The 13,694-nt window shown below is 36.5% G+C and overlaps 1 long non-coding RNA gene across 1 annotated transcript; it reads left to right on the top strand.

Moving 5' to 3' along the window:
* Positions 1 to 13,184: 13,184 nt before the first annotated feature.
* Positions 13,185 to 13,432, top strand: LOC118890576. The gene is made up of 2 exons (XR_005018763.1): positions 13,185 to 13,228; positions 13,335 to 13,432. It is a non-coding gene; the product is annotated as an uncharacterized LOC118890576 (long non-coding RNA).
* Positions 13,433 to 13,694: the final 262 nt, after the last annotated feature.

Genomic DNA, 13,694 nt, shown 5'->3' with positions numbered 1-13,694 from the left:
CAAGACAGCATGGACAAGAATAAGTAGAATCAACAGACCATAAAAACAGAATTACTAAAACTATAGATATTTAAATGATCAGATATAGATTTTAAAATAACTATTCTCATCAAATAAATAAAAGATTAAATTCAAATTTTAAGCAAAGAATTAAAAACCATAAAAATGGCATAATCTTGAAAGAAAATCAAATAGAAATTTTAACATTGCAAAATACAACAACTGAAATTAAAATCTTTGTGAACGGGTTTAAAAACAGATGAGACACTGGTGAAGTGAGAATTTATTAACTGGAAGATATGCCAGAATATTCATAATGAAGCACAGAGAAAAAATATGAAAATATGGAAGAGGGAGTAAAGAGAGAAGACATCATGACAAGTTATATATTATAATTAATTGTAGGACCATGAGAAAAGGATAAAGAAAATAGAGTAGAATCAATATTTGAAAAGATGATGGCTAAGAACTTCCTAAAACAGTTAAATACATCAATCCACAGATACAAGAATCCATATAATCCCAATCACAAAAAAAATGAAAGAAATTCACACCTAGGTATGTCATACTAAAATAACAGAAAAACAAAGAAAAATAAAAAGTCTCAAGAACAGCAACAGTAAAGAAACAGATAATCTTCAAATGACTTTATGCTAACTGCTCAACACAAAAGACAGGGGAAATCCATAAGACAATGGAAGATGCCTTCAAAGTACTAAAAAAAATAGTTGCCACCTTAAAATTCTCCACCTAGTGAAAATAACCTTTAGTAGTGAAGGTAAAGAAGCCATTTTCAGGAAAGCAAAAACTGAAAGACTTTATCCCCAGCAAATATATACTGAAAGAAATACCAAAGAGTGTTGTTTTTCAGGCAGAAGAAAAATTATCCCAGATGAACGTGAAAAGATGTAAGAGAGAATGAAATACATAAATACATGGTTAAATATAAATAAATATTCATTGGAAAACAACAATTATGTCTCATGAGGTTAAAATATAGATAGAATTTAAAATTCAATAACAGCACATAGTTGAAGAAGTAAAGTCAACAAGTTCTAAAGTGCATGCCTTGTCTGGGAAGAAGGTAAAAGTAAAATTTAACATTAGACTTTGATAAGTAAAGGATGAAAACAGCAATCTATATTATACCTCTAAAAGAAGAGTAAAAGTAATCTAGGGAAAAAAATAAAATAGTAACAATTCCTCAATCCAAAAGAAGGCAAGAGGAGAGGAGAGCAACCATTGAATAGGCAAGAGAAATAGAAAGTGCCAAATCAGATGATTAAGTCCCAATATACCACAAATTACAATAAATGTAAATGGAGAAAATACATAAACTTCACCTAAAAGTCAGTTATTGTCAGACTTAACAGTATGCTACTTATAAGAGATATTTCTAAAACATTAAAAAGACAAATGAGTTAAAAACAAAAGAATGGAAAGTTTATGTCATACAAATGTCAACCAAAAGAAAACTAGTATGGTTATACTAACAAAGACAAAATTGATTTTAAGGTAAAAATCATTGATAGAGATGTAAAAGGTACTTCACAGTGATCAAAGTTTTGATCCACCAGTTGGCTATAACAAGTCTAAATGTGTAATGCCCAGTAATAAAGGAACACAAAAGAAACTTTTGAACTGACACCATCACTACACCAAAATAAAAGCTAGAACGAAAAAATATAGAAAGGACAATTTAATCTCTTATGAAGAGTTCCCTGGGTTTCATTGGTTTTGGCCAGAGATATTAAAGAGTGCTGTTTATTAAGACACTAGTGCAGTGTCACTTGAATGTCTAATAGCCCAGCACAATAAAATGTAAAAAACAATCTAACATTGATTTATTTATCAATGATTGATTGACTGATTGATAAAAGTCTATCATAGAAGTTCTTGCTATACACCTGATACTGTTCCAAGTGCTTTACAAACTCTGTAAGTTGGATACTATTATTGATTCCAATAATAGAAACAATGTATCCACTTACAATAATAGGAAACACAGAAATGATTAAAAAGCTTTCCTAAGATCACATAGCCAGTAAGTGGTAGAACCTGTATTTCAGCCCAGGCACTTCGGCTCCAGATTCCAGAATCTTAACAATTCACTAATGACTAAGTGCCCACTCCTTGCCGGGCACTAGGCTAGACTCTTTTATAACTCACAACAATCCTTATAAGGCAGGCATTATTAGCATTTCTGTGTTTCACAGACGAGAAATAAATTAATCAAGGTACCATTTGCCTGTGATCATTCCAGTAGTGAATGGTAGAAGTGGCTTGGATTCTAAGTTCACGTCTGTATGACTGCAAGGGCTACACTCATTCCACTATTCCAGACCCGAAGTTTTGAGGGGAGAGAATTCTCTGTGGCATGGAACAAGTTAATTGTCTGCCAGTTAATAAACACTCATGAACAGTTACTCTGTGTCACACGCAGCACCAAGTAAGCATTTCTAGAATATTTCCAAATGGTGATTTTAATCCTTACAGTTTAATAAAAATTGGGATACCAGGGCTTTTGAAAATATCCATTCTGAGGGAGAATATCCATTCTGTTCTGCTGATGGGAAATAATCCCTGCTCTCTAACAATGAGGTGCAGTAGCAGGAGTGTAGAGAATGTGAGATGTAGTCAAGATTGGTAGGTTGGAGCCCAGATCTAGGTTTGAGTCCTGTCCCCTTTGCTTACTTGTTAGGTTTACCTGTCCTCTTTTACCAAACTGGGACAAATTAGAATCTATCTCATTAAACAGCTATAAGGATCAAGTAAGTAATCTTTGAAAGGGGTTTCAGGATAATATAATGTTCTTTGCATGTTTAGTATATATAAAGGGATTAACATAGTGTTTTGCATATAATAAGTACCCAGTATATATTAATAATTATTACCATTATCATTATCATCACTAATGACCAAACATCAGTATCAACATGGGCAATATTAAAAGTTCAGGCTCGGGAATTCCCTGGTGGTCGAGTAGGTAAGACTCTGTGCTCCCAATGCAGGGGGCTGGGGTTTGATCCCTGGTTGAGGAACTAGATTTGCATGCATGCTGCAACTAAGAATTCCGCATGCAGCCACTAAAAGATCCCGCGTGCCACAAGTAAGACCGGCACAGCCTTATTTACTTAATTAATTTTTTATTTAAAAAATAAAAGTTCAGGCTCATGCCAAAGAGGCATTAAAATGGAACTACATAATGGGAGTATGTCTTTAAGGACCACCATAGAGAATGTGAGTGGCCAGAAAATCTGTCCAAGAAAGAAATCTAATTGGGTGAAGTGCTCGATGACAAAGACTCTTTTGGTATAACTTTAGGTAAAAGGGGGAAAAAACAAAGATTCAGTTACGACTTTTTTTTATTCTCTTCTTTAAGAGAGTCTTTGAAGCTCAGGCAAATCTCAATCTAGGCCTTACATGGTGTTAATGAGGCTATTGAAGCTAGAAGTTTAGGAAGAGCCAGAGGGGCTTCTAAGATTTACATTGGGCAGAACTGATAGAAGCCGCCAGGAAAAAAAAAGGCAAAACAAACAAACAAAAAAACTAGAATGGATCCTGAAGGTGAGAGATGGGACATGAAAAATTCAAGATTCTCAGAAAATTAGTTTGAGAAAGATTTGTATCAAGGGGAGATGTTTACAGAAAATGAATTTGAGATATTTTCATGACAGTAGCCATAAGGGTGAGATATAATATTAATTGCTGAAATGTATAGACCCTTACTATGTGCCAGGCACAATTCTAAGGGCATATATATTAACGTTTTTAGTCACCATAGCAAGACTATGAGGAAGGTAGAAGTAAATTACACAAAGGGTTTACATTACAACTCATAAGTATATAAAAAGAGAGATGGGGAAAGCAGGACCCAAGAAGTTATAAAGGGCATTTACTTGGATGTTATTTTTTAAATTGTTAAATATTTAAATTTTCCTCTTATTATAATCTTCCTGTAAAAGAAGTTTCTTGGAATGCTACTAAAAGTGAGCCACACATGCCTGTTACATATGCATCACATCAGTGGTTCTCAAACTTTGACGTCTATCAGAATCACCTGGAGACCCTGGCAAAAATCCAGAGGTCTGGGCCCCATTCTACTTCAACAAGCCTGGCCCTCCCCAACTTTTATTAGCTTTCCAAGTGATTCTGAATTACACAAAAGTTTGAGAACCACTGGACTCCATAACATTTGCTGTTGTCATTCACACCACTTCCTGTTAACCCCTAGATTATCAGGGGAAGTTCTGGTAAGGTCTGCTGACTCTCTACTGTCCAAAGGATAAAGCTCAAGCTCCTTTGGAGATATAGGACCTCTTAGAGTATAGGCCAGCCTAAGAATCCAGTCTCACTCCCCATAATTCCCACAATTTTCACTGTCTCCCCCAACCCATAGGAACAGATACTGCAGCCTCAATTACTATATTACTATTCCCCAGATTTAGCCAGTGCTATTGGATCTTGCTTTGCAAATATGATTCCCTCATCCTGGAAAAACTTTTTCCACTTCTCTGCCTAGAAAATCATATTAATCCTTCAAGACTGATCTGAAAATACCTTTCCTCTTTCCTAAACTTTTTTTTTTCACTTTCTTGTAAGCTATAGACTTTGAGCGATAATGATGTGTCAGTGCTGGTTCATCAATTGTAATAAATGTGTGGGATGTTGATGGTGGAGGAGGTTGTGAGACTGTGGGGAAAGGGAGTATATGGGAACTCTGTACTTTCTGTTCAATTTTGCTGTGAAGCTAAAACTGCTCTAAAAAAAGAAAGCCTATAATTAATTAATTATGTCAATATGTTGGGTGTATGTATACAAATTACATCATCAGAGTTTATGGAATGCAAAATAGTACATACAGTGAAATTCATATACTGTATATAGTTACTTAGATATTAAAGTAAGAAAAAGAGAGTTTAATTTCATTTCTTATATTTTTCTTTACAGTTGTTGAATTTCACAAGAGGAAGAGAAATAAAAGGAAGAACATAGGGCAGAAGGAGAGGAGGAAGATGGGAAAGCAATTATGCCACTTTGCTATATATGAGAAATTCACGTCAAAACTCTAAGAACCACTTCTTCAAGGAACAGCTCTCAACCTCCATTTCATTGTTATTATGATGATAGGCTTGAAATACACTTTCTGAGAATGTTAGATTATTTTTGTCCATAAAGACTGCTGTAGTTTGGGCCTAACTAAAAAAAAGTCAGCTTTCTCAAGCAAAGAAATACAAACTTCAATATTCATTTCAATCTGCTTACCTCATAGAAAGCACCCACTATCCATTATATGAATACAAACCAAGAAAATAGTTATAGGCTAGATTGAGTTGGCTCTAAAAATGCAATTGCAAAATTCACAATCTGCTCTGCAGGCCTTCAATTCTACTTATGTAACAATTCTACACACACAGCAGTTTTTCAGTATGTTCAGAGGCAATTAACAGAAATGTTACTAACTTGTGTGTTTGATAAATCTGTTTTAAAGATGTAAAAAAGCAGACAGTTTAACATTGTAAAGGTGAATCTTATCCAAGTTCAAACTACAGATAAGATGAATGTTAGAAAGTGGGTAAAAGAATATTTTACATCTTAATTTTCATTAATGTGCCATATTGGTATAAGTCATTTTCATTTTTGGTTTACCTTTTTCTCAAAGTAATACATATCTGATACGTAGCATTTTTAAAACAATCATATGTCTCAAAAATCTATATAATATATGGTAGAGAGAGAATCCATAGATTTGTTTATTCCTGTTTTCCTCTCCTACTTGGAAGGAACAGGAGAAACTATAATATTTCACAGAGGAATAGTAATATAAATGTGCAAATATTTTAGGATATACACAAGAGGTGACTACATACTTCTTAACTTGCACCAAATGAGAGTCGCCAGAGTTTAAAATCATTTCTGTGCAGTGCAGAATTGAGGTAAAGCATTGGGGATTAGCACTTGCACTGACTTTTACCACAGGATTTCTAAACTAGCCATTTGCTTCAAAACACACACTGACAAACAGATTGTCAAGCTTTCACTGTGTCCCTCTACAAGATTCTGGCCAACTATCTTGCTGACACAGCTGTCCCACCTGGGGCAAGGGGATGGAGCAGATGACCTCTCTACATGGACCTTCTTCACTCACAACTCTGCAAGCAAGCTAAAATAATGAGAGAAAATGAGGGAAAGTCAAGATTGAAACTTTAATTAAATATATTAACTCATAAAAAATATAAGCCAAAGCCATTTAACTCAAAATTGGTATTTTAAGAATGAAATATTTAAAATTAGAAATATAAGACTGAATATTTTCTTTATTCACAGAGAAAATCAATCACATTGCTTCTTATACTACTCATATATTTTTTTAAAAAAACACAATGATTCAGGTTATCTGTCTGGGGACATGTCAAAAATAATGGCTTTAAAGAAAAATTATTTGGTCTTTGGAATAGACCCTGGAAGCATCTGCCTTAAATGATGCCATCTAGGGATACCACTGCATGGTCCACGCAGAGCTCTTTGCCTCCTCTCAAACCCATATCACTTGGCCCAAAATTTCCCCTATTAGTCTTTCCACCATAGATAACAGGTTTAAGCAACATGTTGATATTATGTTGATTACCTACAATGTGCCAAGCAATGTACCAAGTGCCGGTAATTCAAAAAGAATAGGGTGCGGGGCCTCCCTGAAGTTGCTGAAGGTATGGTGGGAACAGATAAGTAAAAACAGTTCCGTGTGTAGGAAATCAGATTCAGGTGTGCAAAGACCCTTGACAGAGGACTGTACATGGTACTCTACAACAGAAGTCACGTCTAACTGAGCCAGTACAGTGTCAGGAAAGACACACAAGCTGGGTATTGACAATTAAACCAGAACAAGAAAGGCATTCTTGGTAGAAGGGGCAGGAAGCAAAAACAAAGAATATCAGGAGAAAGCTGGTGCTCAGAGAGCCACCTGTGTGACTGGACTACAGGCCTAGTCATGGAAACATTATGAACTTCTCTTCTCCTGAGACTTTAGAGGGAGCTTAAGGCCCCCTGAAGGCCACTGCTCAACAGAACAAGCAGGGGAAGGAGAGCCAGGTTACCTTGGTTTTAGTCCTCTCTGATAACACGCCAATATGCACAGTCCATGGACTTGGCTGACCTTTTCAGTGGAACTCAGGAGGGGTCTTAGCACAAGAAGGTTCAATGAAGAGAGCTGAGAACCTGCACCTCCGGAGGCACCAAGCATTGGGTCACAGCAACATGAAACAGAGCCTGAGTGCCAATGGAATGGAGTGAGGCAGCACAGGGCCCTGGACAGTCAGGTGGCAGCACAGTAGGACCCAAGCCAACCAGGACAAGCAAGACAGAGTAAAAGGTGACTGGCCCTGTGATGCAGCACAGCTAGCCTCTGGGAACACAACAGCAACCAATCAGCAAAATAAAAATAAATAGTAAATCATAAAATAAAGACAGAAAAGACAGTTGCATTTGGGGTAATTTTATCTCCTTTCTCTTTTCCTCCCTCTGCCTCTTTCTCTTACTGCAAGAGAGAGGGAAAAAGAGAAGGAAAGAGAGAGAGAATCAGAATACACAACCCATTTGGAATCAGTGAATAATAATACATACATCACTCAAATAGAAAATTAAACATTTTTATGTCTGGGAAATTCTCAGTTAAATGAGGATTTGAGGACTCAATAAGTGAAGCCAGATATATCCACTGCTTGTGTCTTTTAGCACCACCTGTACCCTTTTGCTACATTTTCCTCTTTTCTTCTCTCCCCCTACTTGTGGCCCAAACCAACCTTTCCCTTTTCTCTTGTCAATATTAAAAAATAAAAAGATGGGCAGGATTCAGGGAAAGAAGGATACAGATTAAGATGGAAAGAAGTATAGAGATCTACGAAGACAGTCTGGGTGGGAGGGAATAAGGACAAATGGAAAGGTTGAGAGAGGAAAAAAAAGGAGGAGCAGTAAAGAGGGAGAAGATGGCAAATAGTGCATCATGGTTTGTTTTCTTTTTAAATATTTTACAATTTTAAGAAATGAAAGTGAGAAAGATGAATTGAATAGGTCAGGATGCAATGATCAACAAATCTCACCTCTCCTCATTTTGCCTAAGTCTAAGTTCAAAGAAATCACAGCCCATTGTGGGATCAACACCTATATCCTTCAATCCTAAAGTAAGACCAAAAATGAGGATGGGGTATAAGTCTCCTTTATATATTAATCCTGAACAAAGACATGCATTCTTTGATTACTGAATTTAAGTCTGTGAAGTTAGCAAGGCATGGTCTGAAATTTTTTATTTCTTAAAATGTTCTAAGGGGCCCCTTAACTACAGTTTCCACAGGAAAGGAAGAGTTAGCATTTCATCTGATCATTGTTCAGGTTCTGTCACCTCCCCAGGCTACAAGAGGGATCCCTTTCTTCTCCCTGGCTCATCCTACCAGACTCACACTGTACTCGAGCATGCACCTGAGCAGATACCAGGGAGTATAAGGTCTTTTTGCAGGGACCTTTCTCCCCAGCCCACCCCCATGCACTTCAGGGTTCAAGATGCAACTTGATTTGATAACTAAAATTTATTTTGTGCTTACCTCATGCCAGGTACTCATTTCAGTGCACTGTGTACATTATCTCACTTAATCCTCATCATTGTCCCTTGAGATAGGTAATAATATTTATCCCTCTTGTATAAAGAGGGATAGAGCAAGGCTGTGCACATGCACAAACACAAGTACACATTCAATTAGTGCACATGTACCTGTGCACATTACCTTACTTGACTACCGGGTCAAATGATCACAGATCCCTTTAGGGTCTACCTTCTTTATAACTCTATCCATACCCCTCCCTTCAACCCTAGTACCTCGCACTCTCTCACTTGAGTTTTTGCAACAGCCTATTCTCTGCCATAATTTCTAAATCCCCCTAGTTTATCCTCTACCCTAAGGCTAGAGCAATAAACAATACACAAATTCCAGACTTGTGCTGCCATTAAGTAGCTCCTGAGAGGAAGTAGGCATTCGTCAAGTGATTGCTGCCATTTCACATACAAAGTTCATGAATTTCACTCATAAAATCACCAACTTCTCTTTATAATATAAATTGTGCAATTTAAACATGCAAACATTATCTTTCATTCCTTTTTCATTTTTGGTAAGAAACTACTGAAGATAAGCATCAACAAAAAAGGGAGTAAACCAAGAAAAAGAAAGATGTGGTATGCAAGAAATAGTGGATCCAACAAAAAATGACAAAGGGAAGTACGAGAATTTTGGTTATGCACCAAAGAGTAGGGAACAACCTGTTCAGATTATAACAGAAGGACAAAGGACTAGGAGGTGTAGGTCTGCGGGGAGAAAGAAAAAGAAATTGATGGATTATTTGACATATGAGTATCTAAAAAATTATCAATATAAAAGACAAAATTAATGATAGATAATACACAGAGAACAAAACAAAAAAGAGCAATTTCATACATGTGGAAAACACGTTATATGCAAAAAGAAACAATTATGATAAACGTCTTGTCTCAGTGAAAAATATTATATGTGGCTATTAAGTACTTGATAAACTGCTAGTCAGGATTAAAATGTACTGTAATTATAAAATATACATTGGATTTTGAAGTCTTAGTATGAAAAAATAATGTATAATATCTCATTAATAATTTTATATTGATTACATGTTGAAATGATAATATTTTGGATATACTGGATTAAATAAAATATCCTATTAAAATTAATTTATCAGGTTTCTTTCCAGTTTTGTAATGTGGCTGCTAGAAAATTTTAAATTTTATTTGTTGCTCACATTATATTTCTATTGGACGGTGCTACATTAGATGGTTGTCAGTAGCATGAATTTGTCTTCTTTTCCTGTCACAGGTGAGACATAACTTTGAGTGTGAAGACTAGTCATAAGAAATCAGATTTCATCAGAGGTGGGGAATTAGAATAGCCATTGTGTTCAAAGTGATAAACAGTCTGAACTGCCACCCAATTCTACAATCCAAACAGCTCTAACACCACTTCTGAGGACAGCCACCACTGATCATTTCATGGCCAGTCGTCTTGAACATTTTTTGTCTCAGGAGGGCATGTGTCAGCACACTTTCATTAACTTGATGGTAATATTTAAATAGTTATACCTAAATAGTTAAAGATGGGCTATCACCAAAGCCCAATGAGACTGCCAACATGAGGATTCAGAAGATGCCTGGGTAAAAGGCTAGCTGACAAAGGGCTGCCAATGAATATTAAATTAAAATATTTAGCCTTCCCATTATTTTTCTGTCAAACTTAAGTCTGTGGACTAATTGGAATCTATACCAAAAATCAGAAAACTTTTAAAATCCTGGTTAATATAATGTCTTCACTGGCTTCAGTTTTTTGAAAGGTAGATAATCCCCACTCTCCCATGTGTAAATACTTCTATTTTCATCTTTTCCTCAAAAGCTTTATACATGTCATTCTTGTGCAACAGCCCAATTTAAATTCCAGCTCCTCATAATTTTTAGGCAATAAGCAAATTCTCATGATCTTCAGTGTTCAGCAAAAGAGAAGAAAAGGCAGCAAAAACAATGATTTCTTAGTTATTTTTTCAATCTTTACATAAGCAAGGCCCATAAAAATCTTATCAATAAATTTAATACAGCAGAAAGAATCTCTTCAGGTAGAGTAGTCAAGCGGGTAATATTTGACTTTTGGTGCGTATCTCAATTACTGGCCTCTGCCAGTGATTATTATTATTACTTACTACCAATAATTATAATTATTAATTATAATTAATAATATTTTAGGTCCTTGAATTGATGCCAACTTTCTCCACCTCAAGGCTTTTCCTTGAGGGCTCTTCCTCCCACTTAGCCCAACCTTCATCTGTAATTAATTTCACTTTTTTCCTTAAATGTCATTTACTCAGGAGATAGTTTTCCTGGGTGCCCTCGTCTTCTCTGGACCACTCAAAACAAGGCTAGCTTCCTTATTATATGTTCTCATAAGCCTGTCATAACCGTATGTTAAATAACTAGTTTGAAACTGGTCATTTAGTCTGTCTCTGCACCTGAATTAGTAGTTCCATGAGCATAAATGTCACTCCTGTCTCGATAAGCTCCTGTGTCTACTGCCCAGCATGGCACCTGGCTTACGGTCAATACTCTATACAAAGTCCTTCTTCACCTTTGTGCCTGCATACCTGCAGGAAGCACAGAAAGTATAAAAAATGGCAAATATTCCATTTGATTCCTACACTGGTATATGAGACATTTTACCACATCACTATCATCATTAAAAAAAGATTCTTAATTAAACTCAGTTAAAGGTAACTACATTATCACTGGTTAAGGCTGAGCAGTGCAGGAATTTTTATTTAATATTATTAGTTTGCAAATAAAATGCATTCATAATTGCATGTAATTACAAATATAACCAGACTGGTTAACTTTGCATCAGAAATTGCGTTAAATGTTTCATTGACAAGTCTTATTCTTATGGTTGTTTGATCATCTCCAAGTAAATAAACCCAATGTTCTGGTACCCAGAGCTAGCATATTTCCCTCAGTCACCACTAAGGGCAAACTAGCATGAAGTTCAAGGAATGAATCAACCCATTAAGTGTTAAATAACTTTTCTAATTATTTTCAAACTCAAAAATTTCAATCTTTCAGAATATAATCAACTAAGAGGAAAGAAAATGCTGCATGAAAAAAGCTAATTCAATCATAATGTATGATTGGAAAAGAAAATAAGTATCTCTCAGCTTGGAAAAATGATGGTGATAACTAAAATCAATCTATTTCATTATTTAATGCATTCCATTATAAGTTAGGTGTGTGTTACATTTACTTCTAGATAGAATAATTGATCTTTCTTGAATTTGAAATGTACTCACTCATTAAGAAAAAACTAATTAGCTAGTTTATTGAGCCTGTCGATAACTTTGCACATTAATATATTCTCCCTTAAAATTCCCTCACTTAATATCTCTCGCTAGTAAAAATACTCAGAAGTGTACATTTTTTCATTTAAAATGGCAGCCCACTTAACTTTATTCTTTAAAAAATTCAAACTGTATTAATTATATATACATTTGTAGTTCCTGAATATTTGATTATTAAGCATCATCTGATTATTCTTCTCTCTTTTTTTTTTTTAAAGTTGCTCCCTTAGGTTTATATAATGAGGTGTTTTTTTTTTTTAATTAATTTATTTATTTATGGCTGTGTTGGGTCTCCGTTTCTGTGTGAGGGCTTTCTCTAGTTGTGGCAAGTGGGGTCCACTCTTCATCACGGTGCGCGGGCCTCTCACTATCGCAGCCTCTCTTGCTGCGGAGCACAGGCTCCAGACGCACAGGCTCAGTAATTGTGGCTCAAGGGCCTAGTTGCTCCGTGGCATGTGGGATCTTCCCAGACCAGAACTTGAACCCGTGTCCCCTGCATTGGCAGGCAGATTCTCAACCACTGCGCCACCAGGGAAACCCTGATTATCCTTCTCTTGAGCCTATTTTCTGGCCACTCTCACTGAGAGAACACTCCACTCTCCAGGTACAATAACTTTTTCTCAGTTTCTTAAACATGGCATAATCCCTCTTACCTTGGGCCTTTGCCCCTTACTAGAAAGTTCTTCTATTCTATGCCTTGTTATTTTCTATTCCTTCTTCGGTTTCAGTTTGGCTCAGATGTCCCTTTGTTAAGGAAGCCATTTGTGCTCTTCAACTAAGTCATTATCCCAGGTTTTGTGCACTCAAGACTGCAAGCCTTCTCCTACAAAGTATGTAGGACTGTAAATTTTTAAATAATTATTAATGGTTGTTTAGCATCTATCTCCAAAGAATCACTCATGTAAAATTACTAATTAAGAAGCACTAAATTAGAGCTTCCCTGGCGGTGCAGTGGTTAAGAATCCACCTGCCAACGCAGGGGACACAGGTTTGAGCTCTGGTCCAGGAAGATCCCACATGCCATGAAGCAACTAAGCCCATGAGCCACAACTACTGAGCCTGCGCTCTACAGCCCGCGAGCCACAACTACTGAAGCCCGTATGCCTAGAGCCCGTGCTCTGCAACAAGAGAAGCCACCTCAAGGAGAAGCCTGCCCACTGCAACGAAGAGTACCTCTTGCTCGCCACAACTAGAGAAAGTGCGCGTGCAGCAACGAAGACTCAACGCAGCCAAAAATAGATAAATTGCTTCTTTTCTCGCTCTCCGGCCATCTTGGCGGCTGCAGTGAGTGAGTAGGCTCCTCCGTACCGAGGTTTAAGCCACGCGGGGAGCCCAGGGAGTTGCCGTTTGGAGCTTCGGATCCTAAACTTCCTGTCTTGTCCTCTGTGTTCTAGACTGGGGGCGTCCCGCGCCTAAGGCAGGAAGATGGTGGCCGCAAAGAAGACGAAAAAGTCACTGGAGTCGATCAACTCTAGGCTCCAGCTGGTTATGATTGAATTGGGCACAGCCTGTGGAAAATACTACAGAGTATGCACACTTGCTATCATTGATCCAGGTGATTCTGATATCATTAGAAGCATGCCAGAACAGACTGGTGAAAAGTAAATCATGCACAATTTTTCTTTAATCAAACTGGCCAGAGCTTCTTTAAAAAAAAAAAAAAAAAAAAAAGATAAATTAATTAAATAAATTTATTTTTAAAAATAATAATAATTTATTTTTTTAAAAAAAGAATCACTAAATTAAGATGCCAT

Source organism: Balaenoptera musculus, chromosome 2, assembly GCF_009873245.2.
Source record: "Balaenoptera musculus isolate JJ_BM4_2016_0621 chromosome 2, mBalMus1.pri.v3, whole genome shotgun sequence".
Taxonomy (NCBI): Eukaryota; Metazoa; Chordata; class Mammalia; order Artiodactyla; family Balaenopteridae; genus Balaenoptera; species Balaenoptera musculus.
This window is presented reverse-complemented; position numbering and strand designations above follow the sequence as displayed.